At 46.6% G+C, this 18,331-nt stretch overlaps 1 protein-coding gene and 1 long non-coding RNA gene across 2 annotated transcripts in view; one reads left to right on the top strand and one right to left on the bottom strand.

Annotated features, from left to right (window-relative positions):
* The window catches only part of NUB1 (negative regulator of ubiquitin like proteins 1), a 28,272-nt gene extending 27,844 nt beyond the window's left edge, over positions 1–428 (bottom strand). The window contains 1 exon segment of the mRNA XM_023250744.2: positions 295–428. The gene's annotated coding sequence lies outside the window, so the exon portion shown is untranslated.
* A 326-nt stretch (positions 429–754) lies between these two features.
* Positions 755–17,964, top strand: LOC102902333. Its single transcript, XR_002740660.2, has 4 exons — positions 755–969; positions 2,973–3,013; positions 3,110–3,316; positions 17,852–17,964. It is a non-coding gene; the product is annotated as an uncharacterized LOC102902333 (long non-coding RNA).
* The last annotated feature ends 367 nt before the right edge of the window (positions 17,965–18,331 follow it).

Raw genomic sequence — 18,331 nt, 5'->3', positions numbered from 1 at the left:
CGTCAGAGAAATGAAGAATCAACCATGTTTTCTCATTAAATAGCAAAGAAAACCTAGCTGTGACTGCAAACACAACCCAAACGGCTTATTTGGAATAACAGTGTTACGTCTCAAGCTTTTTGTCTGGCTAATTAGATACATTTCTTTCTCTGCCCCCCGCCCCCAACAATACTCCACATATTTTTAAACACCCCCCTCCCACCACCACCACCCCGGCCCAGCCCAGCGCAGACCCAGGGCCGCTCGAACCGTCGGGTCCCGAAGCCCCGGCCGGCCTCCGCGCAGGGCGCCTACCGCCCGCCGCTGTGGCCGCGCCCCCGCCGGCCTGGGGATGCGTCGGGGTGGTGCCGGGAGCGGGGGCCGCCCGACGGCGCCGCTGAGACCCGGGTCGGGGACTGGACGCTCGACCGCCGCCGCCGCCGCCGCCTCACCTGCGCCACCACCGCGCCCGCCGCGACCCGCCGAGTGCCCGGATGCGGCGGCGGCCGCCGTTTGTTTTCATTCCGGGTGAGGCTGGCCCCGCCCCCGCCGCTGCGGCCTCCGCGCCACCCTCTCGAGGCCCGGAAGGAGGGTTGTGGGCGGGGTTAGCGGACGGGTCCGTGTGGGCGGAGCCAACAGGGGCGGGACCGGTATTGCTTGTGGGCGGGGCTAAGACGGGTACGGGGTGGGCGGGGTGGGTGGGGCAGGGAGAGGACGGGGCGGGGCTGAGGGGAGGGCGTGGGCGGGGGCGGGGCAGGGTGGCGGGTGAGGGGGCGGGGCCTATGGGAGGACCCTAGGCCGGGGCGTTAGAGTCTCGGGGCCGTTTCCGTCCGGGTGGAAGTGGTGTCCCGGCCCGGCCGCAGGCTCGGCCCCGTTTGCTCGACTTTAGAGGAAATTGCGCCTGGCTTCATTTCACCAAAAGCCTTGAAAAAGACCAGCGGACCTGGCAGGGAGTACCCTTTCCCCCTCGGTCTAGGCCGGACTAAACAGGTTGTCTCCCTAAACGCCAGGGTTTTCTTCCCTGTCTCGGTCGGGCCTCCGCCCAGGGTGACATTTAGGTTGCTTCACCTGAAACTGGTTGCCCTGGTGCTTCCCTCCCCCCCCCTCCCCCCCCCCCCCCCGACTCTGGCCCTGCTAACCAGGTATCCATCGCACTAGCAGCCTCAATGGTCGATGGAGAGCCGCTCTCTGCCCAGCAATGTGGTAAATACAAATAAGTTTATGGTCTGGGTTCCGTCCTCATGTCTAGGTGAGAAAATAAGACAAGTGTGCATAAAAATTAACGGCAACTTGTGAAATGTTCTGGGAACGTGGGGTTGAGCGCAGGCTCTGACAGAGCGTTGAGCGATGGGTAGATGAGCCTTTGATGGGAGAACCCGGAAATGAAACCTAGAAGGAGTAAATCTCAGACGGCAGAAAGTTTTCTCGGTTGAGGCCCTTGGCCCTTCCTGTCCGAATCCCAAAACCATCCTTGGACTTGCTCTAGCATTGTGATGGCGTGCGGCTTGAGAGCTTCCAAAGACAAATCTCTTTGGTATATAAAGAGCTCTTACAATTCAATAGGAAAAGGACCAAAATAGAAAACTGGGCAAAGGCTCTGACAATATGGTTCCCTGAAGAGGAAATACAAGTGGCTCATAAACGTATGACACATTACTTAACCTCGCTCACAATGAGATAAATATAAAACTACACCAAGAAACCACCTTGTGCCTATCAGACTGGAAAATAACGTGATAGCCTGTGATGGCAAGGCTGTGTTGAAATCGGTACCCTGTTTCGTACCTGCAAGGGCCATGTGGCACAGTCTATCAAAATCGAAACGCATATTCCCTTTTACCCAGTAATTCAACTTGCGTCATTCTTGTTGTATTTTACTGCCCTACCTCCTTTCTGTTATTCCTAACGCTGACATTTAGTGGCTTCGACTGCAATTTCGTAGGATGAAGAATTCTTCCTAATTTGTGTTTGTATTTTTGTTGCCATGGGTTTCATAGTAACAAGGAATCAAGCAACTTCTGTATAAGTGATTTTACTTTTGCTGGAGTGGGATCAGAAAACCCTCAAACATCCTTAATAGGACAGTGAAATTTCATGTAAACGTTAAAAAAAAAAAAAAAAGAAAGAAAGAAAACCACTTCATTCTTGATTTTTCTATTTATAAATGAGAATTTGAAGGAAGTGGTTATAAATAGGAATTTTCAGGGAATTTGAATGATGACTCACACTTTCTGTCTGGTAGGTTTTTAATTACTGATCATCTTATTTGGAGACGTGGTCATTTTATTTAGCATCCTAGCTGGATGAGAAAAACAGAGAAGGACAAAGAAACCAAGCAGGTGGGGGGGGGGGGGGGGGGAGACATAGAAGGACAAAGAAACCAAGCAGGTGGGGAGGGAGATTTTGTTCCCACCTGATTGGAAATACATCATTTCAATCCCCCTGGAAGATGAGAGAAACTGAAAGAAATTTTGAAAATGTAAAATAGGAGAGTTACTCTGATTCCCTGTGAAATGTGGAGGCTGGATCTCAGTCACTGCCAGAAGGGGTTTGGTGGCCTGCCCGACTCAGGTAGAATCATTCTGAAAGCATGTAGTCCACAAGTTCTGCATCCTGGTTTCGAATTTCTAGCATGTTCTGCTCCCAAATGTTTAACCCAGGTACCTCTGATCATCCCAAGAGGTGGGTAGGTGATTTTCCAGCTCTGAAAAGATAAAGGAGGAAAGGCAGAGATGATGAATAAAGCCGACCACGGTAGGAATACTATTGAACTAAGTTCACAACAATCTGTGTTTTGTCGTTTAACCTATTATTAACGTCAAAGAGAACTTGACATACAATATTAGTTTTGTGATTTTAAGTCCAAGGATGAATGAAAACTAAAAGCAAACACAGAGACCAGAGAGTAGGTAGTCATTGCTGTAGGCTTATGGTTTGAGAAACTTCCACGGAATGCTAAACTACTTTTTTTTTTTTTTTTTACTTGATTCCAGAAAATCATTACAAATCGATAGGATGCATGGCAGTTAAAAAGGTAAAATCAGACCTCTCCACCATCCTGTTTTCTAAATAAAGCCTATTGTCTAAAACTTTGGGGAACTTTTAATCCGACGGGTGCGTTTGCTTTCAGCACGTGAAAGATGCCCTTCCATTATCTTCCGGCTTGTTTCTGAAGTCAGCTGACGATCTGGGGTGACATCTGATGCTTCCATCCAGCGTTTCTAGTTGTTGTGAGTGGAAACCTTGATCTGCCTGCAAGTGGCTCCATCACACCCGAGAGCGGACACTCCGTCTGTTGATGGACTACTGGCGAAGTAAGAAAGAAAGGCAAAACCAGGTATCTTTGTTATTCACCTCAGAGAAAGCCCTCAGAAATACCGTTACGTCTGAAAAGACTGTCCTTGTCATCCCTCTACCTTGCTGCAATTATTTCCTATCACCTGTAGTTTCCCAAGGCTTAGGATTCTTGGCATTTTCCTAATAACTGAATTGTGTTAAATTCGGCTGAATCTGTGAGCATTGTGGCCAGGTGCATTTAGCAGAAACTAACTGTCACTTAAGCAAATAGGGTTTTGTTTCTCTCGCTTAGAAGGGGTCTAGGGGCGTCTGGGTGGCTCAGTCGGTTGAGCGTCTGACTTCGGCTCAGGGCACGATCTCGTGGTTCGTGGGTTCGAGTGCCGTGTCGGGCTCTGAGCTCAGAGCCTGGAGCCTGCTTTGGGTTCTCTGTCTCCCTCTCTCTCTGCCTCTCCCTCGCTCGTGCTCTGTCTCTCCCTCTCTCAAAAATAAATAAACATTAAAAAAAAAAAAAAGGAGTCCAGAGGTCTGTAGTCCAGAGCTGATGTCACTCGAGGAAAAACGTGCCCTCTGATGGAAGACTGCACTCCCCGTGGTACAGTCTTCCAGCTGATAAGACTGATTCCATGCCACTCCTTCCCAGCTGTAATCGAAGGTCACGAATAGCATCGCGAACTTCTTGTCTGTAAGGAAGCAAATTCTACCCTTTCAGGTAGAAGTTGCACTGTCTCACCTCCCACCCTGCGGGGGACCAGTTTCACCCCTACGTCCCATTCACCTTCACCTTCCTTTATCTCATAGGAGTGTGTGCTGCTTGGCTCCTCTTTTGAGCTGGTTATAACATCTGCCTTGTTCCCCGTTTCGTTGTCGAGTTCAACAAAATCTTGAACACGTGCTCATTTGTATATCTCTGCGTGGGAATCATGATTTTACTTTTATCCTGAAACTTACCTTTTGACACTTTTTATGCCCTGGAAGAAGATGGCCGCTGCACCCCCATACACTGTGTCTGTGGTCCAGACAAGGAGAAGGGGGAGCGCAAAGAATGAAAAGCGTGTGTCAGCTAAGTCTGTTTTTACTAGGAAAACAATAGCTTTTCCAGAGGCCCCACCCCTTCCATTTCTGACTAGACTGGAAAAAAATGTCACTAGAAAGTCACTAGACTTGGAGCGCCTGGGTGGCTCTGCCGGTTAAGCGGCCGACTTCGGCTCAGGTCGTGATCTCACGGTTTGTGGGTTCGAGCCCCACATCGGGCTCTGTGCTGACAGCTCAGAGCCTGGAGCCTGCTTCAGATTCTGTGTCTCCCTCTTTTTCTGCCCTTCCCCAACCCCAAAATAAAATAAACATGGAAACTTTTTAAAAACAGAAAGTCGGGGCGCCTGGGTGGCTCAGTCGGTTGAGTGTCCAACTTCAGCTCAGGTCATGATCTCACGGTTCGTGAGTTCGAGTCACGCGTCGGGCTCTGTGCTAGCAGCTCAGAGCCTGGAGCCTGCTTCGGATTCTGTGTCTCCCCACCCCCCGGCCCACCCCTGCTTGTGCTCTGTCTCTCTCTGTCTTTCCAAAAATGAATAAACATAAAAAAATTTTTTTAAAACAGAGAGTCATTCGACTAGAAAAAAATAGCCACTACTTGTAAGGCATGTTGGGGAATCATTCCTCACCCCTCAAAAAAAAATTGGTCATCAGGAAGAAGAGGAGAGTGGACGTTGAGTAGACAGCAGCATCTGGCTCAGTGACTCATTTAGGCAAAGCTTTAGGTTGATGATACCTACCTTTTGCTGTTCCCTACTCACCCCTTCTTTGCCCTCCTACCTCCACCCCTCCACCCATGCCCACCTCCTCACAAGCACGAATTACGAATCTGCTCCAGCCTAAGTGATTCATCCTAATGCGTCAGATACTTAGTGTGTTACCCCCAAAGGAGGGATTGGATAGCCGCCATAGAGGTTAATAGTGAAGAGATGTTAGTAATGGGATTGCTGTCATCAGGAATAATCTTGCAAGGGAGCCTGTGGGGGGAGCCGGAAGAGAGGAGCCCTTCTCCTCCTTCCCTGTTCCACTCGCTGATGCCTATATTACCTGCACAAAAAGCCAAGCCTGGGGGCAGCCAGTCCCGGGAGAAGAGAAGATTGGCTGAACAGTTTAGGAGTACCACTTAACAAATTTTTCTTATTTTTCTCTTATTAGAAAATTTTAAATCATAAAGTGAGGGAAGAATAAATATAAATCTCCTGATGTTTCATTACCTACACTATAACCATTGTTGACATTTCAGTGTAATTATTTCCAGTATCTTTTTCTTTTTTCTTAACTTTTTTCAATGTTTATTTATTTTTGTAACTTTTTTTAATGTTTTATTGATTTTTGAGAGAGAGAGAGAGAGAGAGAGACAGAGTACAAGTGGGGGAGGGACAGAGAGAGAGAGAGGGAGACACAGAATCCCAAGCAGGCTCCAGGCTTCAAGCCCTCAGCACAGAGCCCGACGTGGGGCCCAAACTCGTGAACTGCGAGATCATGACCTGAGTCCAAGTCAGAGGCTTAACAGACCGAGCCACCCAGGCGCCCCAGTATCTCTTTCTTAATAAGAGCCTTTCCTCAATATATTAAAAATCCACGTATGCAATTTTTAACCGTACTTTTAAAAATTAATATGGCTTGGGGTGCCTGGGTGGCTCAGTCGGTTAAGCGTCCAACTTCAGCTCAGGTCATGATCTCGCGGTTTGTGAGTTCGAGCCCCGCGTCAGGCTCTGTGCTGACGGCTCAGAGCCTGGAGCCTGTTTCAGATTCTGTGTCTCCCTCTCTCGCTGACCCTCCCCGTTCACACTCTGTTTCTCTCTGTCTCAGAAACAAATAAACATTAAAAAAAATTAAAAATTAATATAGTTTAAGAGTTTTCATTATTATTTCATACCTTCATAAATATAATTTCAACAGCTACCTAATATCTCAGCAAGTAGAAATACAACCGATCAGCCCATCATCTCCTAGTGTGGGTCATTTGCGTGTGTGTTAGGATACAGACTTGCCAGCTGGAACAGACTCCAGAGAAATTGAAATTTTGTTTGCTTGTCTAACAGCCCAGAGCTGATACGGTGGCTCCGGGGCTCAGCGACGCAGGCTCTTTCCTGCCATGTGCAGGAACCTGCCCACCCTGCGGAGCACCTGGTCGCTCATGACTACGCAGAGAGAAGGGAAAAGGTGAAGGGGGCTTCCATCGGAAGTCACATGCTTCCCGCCTGACATCCCCATTGGCCCCGTGCGTGGTCACATGGTTGCACCTGCGCAAAGGAGGCTGGGAAATGTAGAACTCCATCTGGATAGCCATGCACCCTGTACGTCGTTACAATGAGAGAGAAAGAAAAAAAAAAGATACTGACTCGGGAAGACTAGCCACAAGGTTGTTTCTAATTATACGTTATTTATAATGGTGAAGGTCATCTCTGATGTCAATCTTTCTCTATGTTTAGGGTGTTCTGTTGTGGTTGTTAGTAGTTGTTTGTTTTCTTTTCTTTTGTTCAGTGATATTCCTGTAGAGTACTCCATAAAAGGTACAAATTCTAGACTTCCTATACTCACTGGTAAATTTATGGCTTTACCTTTTCAACAGAATTAGATATTATGGTTTTTGCAATTTGCCCTTTTTCAAGGGAAAATGAAAGAAGAACAGGGGAAAGAGGAGGCGAGACGAGGAGGAGGGGAAAGGAGGCATCTTATAGTTCTTACGATGTTCATTATGCTTCATACCGGGGGAGTGAACGCCTTCCCATGCTTGCTTCCTGGTTATTTACATATTTTTGTTTATAAAACGGTTTGTTTATGTCTGAGTTAGACCTGTTGGGGTCAAGGATCAGACGCACACAGGAATCTCAAAATCTGAGGATTTATTGTCATGGTTCATATGGGAATGAGAACAACGGAAACCTCAGCCTCTCCCTGGTCTCTGGATGACACTGATGGAATTTGAGGTGGAGTTTGTGAGCAAACGCTAAGAAAGAATTCTAGAGACTCTTTTGGTTTTTGTTCGCTTGTTTTTGTTTTTTTTTATTTTGGTGCAAAAGGCTGATTTTATTAAAGCACAGGGACAGGACCCATGGGCAGAAAAAGCAGCTGCGGGTGTGGGAAAGACTTACTGTAGATTCTGAGTTTGTGGAGGGAGGGGAGTTACAGATAACGTAGGTCTCCAAAGAATTTCTGGATGCTGAAAGCAAGGTGTCAAAGGACCCTGAAGATTTAGCTACTGTCAAAATAAGGTTGCTTTTAATTTTTAAGGAAGTGTAAATATTAAGGCATTAAGGCAGCCATAAACTTCTTGGGGAGTGTTACACGCTACAAGTCTCTGGCGACTATTAGCGGGCTGCAGGCTGTAAGGGAATTTAATTTAAACCACATATTTCTTGCCTTTGTTTCCCTCATCATCACCACTGGTCTCCTGGTGACACCACCAGACCTCATAGAAGCTGGACTGGAGGGATGTGCAGTGGCCCCAAGTGCTGATGGCTTTACTGCCCCTTTAGCGACAGAGTCTGTCCCTGCTTTTCCAGGTTGTTCTGCCGGGGAACCGCTTCAGCCTTGTGGGGAAGGGCCACCCTTCCCCAGAACTGGTGGGTGCAAGCCTGGCCTAATAAGCACCATTACCAGGGAGACCCGAAGCGCTAGACAGGCTTAGCCCAATGTCTCTGGGTCCACGAAAGCACATCCACGAAAATGCCTTTAAGTTTTGTTACATCGCAAGGCTCACGGTCGAGAGGGACCGTTTGGATTGTTTGTAATCGTACTATTGCCTGGCTCAAAAGCTAAGTCGAAAAGAAAAGAGGACAGGGGCTTCTTCCAGTGGCAGAGTCTGGAAAAGATGGGCAGAAATGGCGCCTGGCAAGGGGAAGGAAAGGAAGGAAGAGTAGGTCCTCAGCCTTGGACGTCAGGGGGCCGTAGGGGAAAACATATTTGGTGCCCGCCACATCTTTGCGTCCTTCAGTGACACTTCTGTCCGTGTCACCAATCTTTCTGGCAAGGAAATGGAAATGAGGCCTCTCTGTATGCTGCCATGTTGGCTGCTGCCCAGGATGTGGCCACAGCGGGATACAGGACCAAGACCTTGGACACGGGGCTAGAGGTGAGTCCTGGTCCGCTCGGGAATGAAGATCGGGCAGATTGAGGACGTCACCCACATCCCCTCTGATAGTACCTGCAGGCAGGGAGGTTGCCATTGTCTCTGTCCGTGAACAGGACTCCTCAAATTACTGTTTTCTGTTAATAAATTTACGTTGTGTAAGATAAAAAAAATAAAATAAAATAAAAATAAAATAAGCAAAGGGAACAGGGCCCAACTTGGACTCTCTGCCATATTTCACAGTGTCTCTTGAGCTGCAAATGGAATAATATAGATGCATCCCATTCCCTTCTTTTAGCCAGAATAATTTTTAAATAATGGTAAACCGGGGCGCCTGAGTGGCTCAGTCGGTTGGGCATCCGACTTCAGCTCAGGTCATGATCCACGGTTCATGGGTTCAGGTTTGGGTTCGGGCCCCGCGTCGGGCTCTGTGCTGACGGCTCAGAGCCTGGAGCCTGCTTCGGATTCTGTGCCTCCCTCTCTCTCTGCCCCTCCCCCACTCGTGCTCTGTCTCTCTCTCTCTCTTTCTCTCTCAAAAATCAATAAACATTAAAAAAAAGAAGAAGAAGAAAGAAAGAAAGAAAGAAAGAAAGAAAAAGAAAGAAAGAAAGGAAAGAAACCACAGAGTAGTGGGGAGCCTGGCTGGCTCAATCGGTTGAGCATCCCACTCTTGGTTTCAGCTCAGGTCATGATCCCAGGGGCATGAGATCAAGCCCCACATTGGGCTCTGCCACTGAGTGTGAAACCTGCTTGGGATTCTCTCTCTCCCCAGCTTGTGCACTCTCTCTGCCTCTAAAAGAAAAAAATAATTAAAAAAAGAGAAAGAACAGAGTAGATTTGCACATATGTAGGGGGGTCTACAGTCTCGAAGGGTATTCACCAACAAGGATTGAGACGGGAGTGAATAGGGACTTTCACTTTTACTCTTTATACTTCAAAACCTTTCATTTTGACAAGTATGTGTTACTTTTGTTTTAAAATTTTTAAAGTGAAAATATAGGAAAATAGTTTATCACAAATGATAACAGGTTCGTTTTGCATTTGGTTCTATACTATTTTATTTGCCACTCTTAATGTGTGGACTTCTTGTCTCCCCAAGTAAATGATCAGCTCTTTGAGGGAAGACAGACTATGATGAGGTTTGGGGTGATGAATGTTCAGAGCTGACGGCCAAGAAAATTCTAGAAGACGTCTTTGGTGCAAAAAGGTGCTTTTATTAGAGCACGGGGACAGGACCCGTGGGCAGAAAGAGCTGCACTGGGCTTGTGAAGAGTGGTTATATACTATGGGGTTAGGGGAGGTAAAGTGAAGAGGAAGTTTCTTTTTAAAATCGATTTTTTAATGTTTATTTTTAAGCGAGAGAGAGGCAGAGCACAAGTGGAGGAGGGACAGAGAAGGAGACACCCGAGACACAATCTGAGAGGCTCTAGGCTCCAAGCTATCAACCCAGAGCCCAATGTGGTGCTCAAACTCACGAACCATGAGATCATGGCCTGAGCCTAAATCAGAGGCTTAACCGACTGAGCCACCCAGGCACCCCTAAGAGGAAGTTTCTTAACGTGGTTTCCATTCGCTATGAAAGACTCACAGATTACTGGAGGTTTAGCTATTGTCAAGCTAAGGTTGTTTTTCCCTCTAGCAACGCATTAACTTTGAGACAGTGGGGAGTTCCTGGACATGAGGCTATTGATAAGATTGCCTTTTTCTTGTAATTTACTAAGACATTCGTAAACTGGTAAAGACTCGGGTCCTGCAGGCCTGTGATCTCTGTCAGTTAACCGTTTGTTTTCTTTCCTTTCCTTTGTTCTTGGGCAGCCAGGAGGGCCTGAGGAATATCACACAGATCCCAAGAGGGGGGAGGGGGTTGTGCTAGCTTGCGCTTAGCCCTCAGCTTGCCTTACGGTCCCTCATCAGACTGGATCTTAAATTTCTATTTCTGTCACCAGTGCCTAGCACAGTGGTAAACACAGCAGATGCTTAGTAAACATTCTTAATATATAATAATTCCCTAGGAACGTTCATTTGAAACCTCTATTCTCTGATTGCTCCACAAGTATCAGGATGAATCTATTTCTGGCACACGGCGTGAGCAAAGAAATACCTTGTCTCATGCCCTTCCCCTTACATGAGGACAGGGGCAGACCAGAAGGAACCAACTCTCCCGGAGAGGACCTGACCAAGAGGGACTTCCCATTGGTCCAGAGAAACTGCAATTTGTGAGATAATCATGGTGAGGGAGCCCCACCAGACTGGGAGAGGATACTGGAAGAGAACAGGCTGTGACGTTCAAGAGGACAGAAATGGACATCCCAGGGAGCCCTGAATGACAGCCACAGAAGTCTAGACTTCATATTCTAGGAGATAAGAAAGTTTGTTTTGTTCTGTTGCCAAAAGAGAGGTAGGATACAAGAGGCGTAAGTAAGACCGGTCTGATCACCATGTGCAGGAAGGACTAGAGGGGTCTGGACGTCATTGCCATGATTCAGGTAGAAAGAGATAAACACCTGGCTAAAGGCAGTTAAGGGTGAGAAAATAATGGATGCAAACACTAACGTAATTTATGGAGATTGAGGACTACCTAGACGAGGGATGAAGGAGCAAGTCAAGTTTTATTTCAGCCACTTGAAAATTTTGTCCTAGTGTGCTTTCACATGTAGGCAATGGAACCGAATTCAGGTGCGCAGGGGACATTGCTCAGAGGCTTTCATCCAGGCTTTAATCAGCGTCTCCACACTGTCACTCTCATGCCAGTGTTAGCTGCAGAGCCCAAAATCCATTCCAAGCAGTGGAAATAGGAGTGTATTTGGTTAGCAACGTGACTTATTCCAGCAGATTGGAAAATACAAACGACCTCATTCACCTCATTAAGAGGGGCATTTCCAATAACAATTGACTTTTTAGGGGCGCCTAGGTGGCTCAGTCTGTTAAGTGTTTGACATTGGCTCAGGTCATGATCTCGTGGCTGGTGGGTTCGAGCCCCGCATCAGGCTCTGTGCTGATGGCTCGGAGCCTGGAGCCTGCTTCAGATTCTGTGTCTCCCTCTCTGTCTCTGCCCCTCCCTCGCTTGCGCTCTGTCTCTCTCTTTCTCTCTCAAAAATAAACATTTTAAAAAATTACTTTTTCTGTTTAACAATTATTTATCAAAATTGGCAACATATTTATGTTGATTTAATGAAATACACATTTACTCATGATAACAATGATAACTCTAACCAGAAGAAACTTCTCAGTATTTAGAGACTCATGATCATAGGATATAAAATTTTAAAAATATTTTTATTTATATCTTTGTTGCTGAGAAGTATGATAGGGACAATCTATAAAAAAAGACTCCCCAAATAACATATGTTCTCTTAGGATAAAATTAGATGAGGGAATTTCTTCATTATTGGAAAAATTAAGGAAAAAAATTAGATGAGGGAGGTGATGGAAAGACAAGTTTATGAAGAAAAAGGAACAGTTAAAAGAGAACTTTATTTAAAATTTTTTAAAAAATATTTATTTTTGAGAGACAGGGTGAGAATGGGGGAGGGGTAGAGAGAGGGGAAAACACAGAATCTGAAGCAGGCTCCAGGCACCGAGCTTTCAGCACAGAGCCCGATGCGGGGCTCGAACTCATGAACCTCAAGATCATGACCTGAGCCGAAGTCAGATGCTTCATGAACTGACCCACCCAGGTGCCCCAAACTTTATGTATTTTTTAAATCGTGGCTATCAAATTGCTGATATTTACGTATCACTGAATATGTAGCCAAGAGTTTTAAAAAGTAGGTATAACTACGCTAGACAGGCAGTTGCATTTCTTGCAGCCACTTAAACTTGTGAGGAAATATTTTAGGTGGAAAATCAGAATTTCTGAGGGATAACTTTGAAGACAGCACCTGACCGAACTTCAGAATCATCCTGAGCTTAGGGCCCCCTCTCGTGGTGAGATTCACATTTGTGTTGGCTCGCAGCTCAAGAGAAGTATCTAGCAAGAGCTGAAAGTGCCAGGTTCTACAAGCCAAACCCTTCCCGGGGTGTTTTCTGGAATCATCGCTACAAAACTTGAGCCTGGTAGGATTAGTACACCTGTTCATGTTGGGCCGTTGTGTCCTATCTCCACCTTGGCTCCCCTCCCCACCAAAGCAGGAAGAGATTTCATTCCCCTACCCAAGCCCAGAATAAATCGGGAGAGAAAAAGCAGGGAAGAATGATATCCCGCACATCTCACCAAGCAGGATCCTTGATGATGGTCCGTTAATCTGCTACGTGTTTATTGAATACCTGCTATGTGTAAGCATGATTCTCCATGATCTACTGGGAGGCGGCCATCCACTAGTAGAATCCGCCCTCTACTTCTCTCCTTCGTTTAGTTTTATGTATTAATTTTTTAAATGTTTATTTATTTTGGGAGAGAGAGAGAGAGAGAGCGCGCGCAAGTGGGGGAGGGGCAGAGAGAGAGAGAGGGGTCAGAGGATCCAAGCAGGCTCTGTGCTAACAGCCAAGAGCCCAATGTGGAGCTCAAACTCATGACCTTTGAGATCATGACCTGAGCCAAAGTTGGATGCTTAACCCATGGAGCCACCCAGGTGCCCTACTTCTCTCTTTTAAAAAATTTAAAGAAGGGGGCACCTGGGCGGCTCCGTGGGTCAAGCATCCAACTTCAGCTCAGGTCATGATCTCGAGGCCCCGTGTCAGACTCTGTGCTGACATCTCAGAGCCCGGAGCCTGCTTCAAATTCTGTGTCTCCCTCTCTATCTGCCCCGCCCCTGCTCATGCTCTGTCTGCCTGTCTGTCTCTCTCTCTCAAAATAAACATTAAACATTTTTCACTTAAAATGTACTCCATTGAATTATTGTTATTAAACACCAGCAATAACAACCAACCACAGGATTTTCCCAAAAAGTATTCAGAGGACCCACAAACATTTAAAAAGATGTTCAACCCACCCAGTAACTAAAGAAACACAAATTAACCATGTTAAGAAATGATTGGCTTGCTGTTAGACTGGCATTTGTTTGATAATATCTAAGCTGAGAAGAGTGGGGACATCTGAGAAATACACACCTCTTCATACTCTGTTCATGAAACTGTAAGTCCGAACAACAATTTGAGAGAAAATGAAGAATATTAAGGTTTTTTTCTCTAAGTTTCTGCTTCTTCACCCATTAATTCCCCCTTTTAAGAACTATCGCTAGGGGGCGCCTGGGTGGCTCAGGTGGTTAAGTGTTCGATTTGGCTCAGGTCATGATCTCACCGCTGGTGAGTTCGAGCGGCACCTGTTTAAACAATAGACTCTCGGGATTCTGTTCCCAACACACTTACCTGTGCCAAGAATGGGGAGGACAGATGCCTGACTCAGCCACTAGGGCCCGGGGGGGTTTTTAGCTCCACTTGTCTCTCCATCTCTGCCCTCCTACCCCATCTCACACACACACACACACACACACACACACACACACACACACCATGAAGGATAGAAAGAACACTGAAATTGAAGATGATACCGTGTGGCCTTGCCCTCAGGGTCTCAAGGATGTGCCCTATTACGGGCCTCATTTCCCCACCCTGTACCCAGGGGTTAGACTGGATGACCTCTCTGAGTTCCCTCAACTTTAATCCTAGCCCTGTCCTCAAGAAGCTTATAATCTAATAACGGAGGCAAGAGGACTCTCTTACTTCATGCAACTGACATTTATTGAATGCTGCTACAAGTTCAAGTTCACATATATAAATAAAATGACCCCTTCCCTCTAGGAGTTTACAATCCAAAGTAGGAAGTGACCGTTGCTGTGAAGGAGATCGAGAATTCTCTGCACATCCCAGGAAAAGGAGACACATTTGTGTGAAGCTAGAAAGAAATTTTAGTTAAATAAAAATAGACAGTGGCGTGGGCTAGGTACCCAATGAACATACAGATAAAAAAGTGCCTTTGACATAATAAGAAATATATATTTGGTCTCTGCCCCACTTCCTGGTAGGCACCTTCCAAAACCTTGGAATCTCTGAAGTGCCTTTTTGTATGTGAAGGAGATGGCTGGGGCTGGGGGGTTCCAGGATGAACCTCGGGATGGAGTCTGGTTGCCAAGGGAACCAACCTCCTGATTAGAGGGTTGGCTCTTCAGCCACACATAACACACACACACACACACACACACCCTCCAGGAGGGAGGGGAGAGGGGCTGGAAGTTGAGTTAATCACTAATGGCCAATGCTTTCATCAATGGAGCCTATGACATGAGCCCTCCATTAACAACAACAACAACAACCCAATTGAAGGGGTTCATAGAGCCTCTGAGTTACTGAGCATGTGGAGGTGCTGGGGAGTTAGTTTCTTTAGTTGTCTGGAGAGGGCGTGGAAGCCCAGTTCCCCTTCCCTGTAGCCCCACCCATCTCTTCAATCTGGCTGTTCTGAGTTCACCCCTTTTTAATAAACTGGTAATCTGGTAAGTACACTCTTTTCCTGACTTCTCTCACTCATCCTACCAAGTTATCCAACCTGAGGAAAGGGTGGTAGGAACCTCTGATTTAAAGCCAGTCAGTCTCAAACAGGTGGCAACCTGGAGTGGGGCTGGTGCGTGCAGTAAGGTGGGCGCAGTCCCGTGGGACGGAGCCCTTCACCCGTGGGAGGTGATGCTCCATCCAGGGAGATAGGGTCCGCGTTGGACTGAACTGTAGGACACCCGCTTGGTGTGGCAGAGAACTGGAGAATTGCTTGGTGTGGACAACCCACACCTCTGGTTTCAGAAGTGTTGCACGTAGAGTATAGAAAACCCAGCATTTCCCTCTTTAGCGCCACAGCAATTTACCGAGGGGCCAAGTTATCAGTTTAGTTAAAGTATTCAAAGGAAGCTGAGATCTGACATGGGTCTTGATGAGCAACGCTTATAAAAACAGCTTGGAAGTTTTTCCCATGGGCAAGGGCAGATCCAGTCTGGGGGGCCCTGAAACTAATGTAACTTGGGAAGGCCCTTTATGAAAAAAAAAAAAAAAGACAATTATTACAAATACGATATTAGGAATGAAAGTACTTACTCAGAATGAAAAAAAAATGTTACAAATTTTTAATTTTTTTTTTTACATTTTATTTATTTTTGAGAGAGAGAGACAGAGCACAAGTAGGGGAGAGGCAGTGAGAGAGGGAGACACAGAATCCGAAGCAGGCTCCAGGCTCCGAGCTGTCCACACAGAGCCCATCGCCGGGCTCGAACCCACAAACCGTGAGATCATGACCTGAGCCGAAGTCGGACGCTCAACCGACGGAGCCACGCAGGGCCCCCTAACATTACAAATTTTTAGAAGTTGAAAGATACCACAAGACATCATAAAATCCAGAAAACGAAAACCTCTTTATTAACCATCTACACCTAAGATTTTTTTCTTAACAGTTTTTGGCTAGAAGTCCTTCGGCTAACTCTTCAAATGAAGACACTCTTACCAGAGAAATTGGATTGCATTTCAGCTCCTGACACCCCTTCGCGGTCCGCTTTCTGAAAATTGGGGGGGGGGGGGGGTCCTGGAAAAAAAAATTGTTCGCCAACTGTTGGGTGTTAACCTTTGTCAGGAGAGGGCGCTAGAGGGCCGCAGGAGGAGAAGGGTTTCTCTCCTGGTTCCTCCCGCGACTAGCAGCTTCCGAGGTGTCTGGGTGTCTGCGTTCCAACAGCCTCTGTGGTGTGTGCAGCACCCAGCTCTAAAATTTCCCCGCAGCCAGGAGCTTCCCTTGGCGTCCCCGGGGGGGCCAGCTTCGCCTGGTGGCGGGGGTGGGGGTTGTAGCCCGTGATCAGCGTCCCCTGGCGTCCTCTCCGGTGGCTTTGGGGCGAGTTCTGAGATAGGACGCCTCCCTGTGGAGGGCCCTCTGGCACCCGGGACAGCGGATCTCCAGCAAGTGCGGCCAACCTGGCACCTCAGTGACTTCTCTGCCGGGCAGCGAGCCACGCTGTCTCCAATCAAGGCCTGGATCTCAGCCCTGCAGAGGGACGTCTTCGTGGGTGCTTCGTCTCACCCTGGGTGATGGACACTCGCTGGGTGTCCCCAGCCTGCGTTCTTCAAGAACCCTCTTTACTTCTTCTTCTTCTTTTTTTAAAATATGTATTTATTTTTGAGAGAGAGAGAGCGAGAAAGAGAGAGATCCAAAGCAGGCTCCAGGCTCCAAGCTGTTGGCACAGAGCCCAATATGGGACTGGAACTCGGGAACCAGGAGATCATGACCCAAGCTGCACTCAGACGCTTAACTGACTGAGCCACCCAGGCGCCCCAAGAACCCTTTTTATTTCTTTCTAGCCAATCCCTTATTACTCCAACCCCATGTTAAAATTAATTCTTTATGTTAAATTTCCCTTGTGCAAGTTGCTGTGCGGTTTCTGTCTCCTGATTGGACCCTTAGCAATACAACTTTGCAGTGCATTGCTGATAGTAATTATTATAAATTTTAAGGATTTTTTTTTCCACATTCGAGGAAATCTCTATCAAGTTTCACATATGAGTTTTAAGGTTTCAGTGCATTTAAAGTTATTTTTTGCTCAGGGACTAATCTGTTTTGTTGTTGTTATTTTTTAATGCTTATTTATTTAATTTGAGAGAGAGAGAAAGAAAGAGAGAGAGAATACGGCCACAAGTAGGGAGAGGAGTAGAGAGACGGAAAGAAAGAATCCCAAGCAGGTTCCTTGCTGTCAGCCAGGAGGTGCTCAGGGATTAATCTTAAAATTAAAATTTTGAATTGGGGCACCTGGGTGGTTCAGTCGGTCGGGTGTCCGACTCTTGATCTTGGCTTAGGTCATGATCTCATGGTTTGTGAGTTTGAGCCCCAGTTCGGGGCTCTGTCAGTGCAGAGCCTATGTGGGGTTGTGTCTCTCCCTCCCTCTGCCCCTCCCCTCCTCTCCTCTCTCTCTCTCTCTCAAAAATAATAAATAAATAAACAAACAAACAAGTTAGGGGCCCCTGGGTGGCTCAGTCGGTTGAGCGTCCGACTTCGGCTCAGGTCATGATCTCACGGTTTGTGAGTTCGAGCCCCGCGACGGACTCTGTGTGGACAGCTCGGAGCCTGGAGCCTGCTTCGGATTCTGTGTCTCCCTCTCTCTCTGTTCCTCCCCTGCTCATTCCCTGTCTCTCAGAAATAAACGTTAAAAACAAAATAAAATAAAAAATAAACTAAAAAAAAAACCTTTGAATTAATGACAGTTATTAATCAGGGCGTCATGGACAGCCTCCTTGAAGTGGTGCTGTACAAGTTTTATCTTTGTCAATGTCAGCATTTCTTGTCAAATTAGCAAAGAAGTTACATCCTTTTTCCAGTGTGTGTGTTCATGTGATTCATTAACTGGATTATCAAACAATCCCCAAACCTATTCATAGCTTCTATTCAAAATTTATCCCTTCGCCTGAGTCCATTATTGCTTTTTTTGTGATCTGAAAGTGTTTTGTTACAATCTGCTTCTCAATGTCGGAATAATTTACATAGACTTTATCTCATTTTTATCGCTTTTGTTTCAGGTTCCACCGATTTTAAGTTGAATTTAAAGATGACAGAAGAAGGTATCCTTTATATGCATCCAAACTCCGGAGTCTGTAATTGCTCGCTCACTTTATTAAAATGTTCCACAACAGTTTTTGAAATTGCAGTTAAAATTTTATCGCAGATGCCATTCCCATCAAAAAAGGGAAGAAACGTATACCGCATTTAATTGTAGATTCTGCTGAAGGAGCCCAGAGAGGGCACACTCCGACATAGTTTCCGGGGACACGTCAGAACTGACTTTTCTCTGGGTCCCAGGACCAAGCAGACGTCTCTTGGATTCAGTAACCCCTCAGCATCCAAAGTTCTTCATCTACCTTAATATGTTTTTTATTCATGCATCTAGGGAACCCCTTTTATGGGGCAAAAATCCCCCCGACTCTCGAAGCAGAAAATGCCAGACACTCATCATCGCAGCTTCCCTGGCAGCCGCAGGGCACACACACAGAGATCTAATG

The sequence above is a fragment of the Felis catus genome, chromosome A2, assembly GCF_018350175.1.
Source record: "Felis catus isolate Fca126 chromosome A2, F.catus_Fca126_mat1.0, whole genome shotgun sequence".
Classification (NCBI taxonomy): domain Eukaryota; kingdom Metazoa; phylum Chordata; class Mammalia; order Carnivora; family Felidae; genus Felis; species Felis catus.
This window is presented reverse-complemented; position numbering and strand designations above follow the sequence as displayed.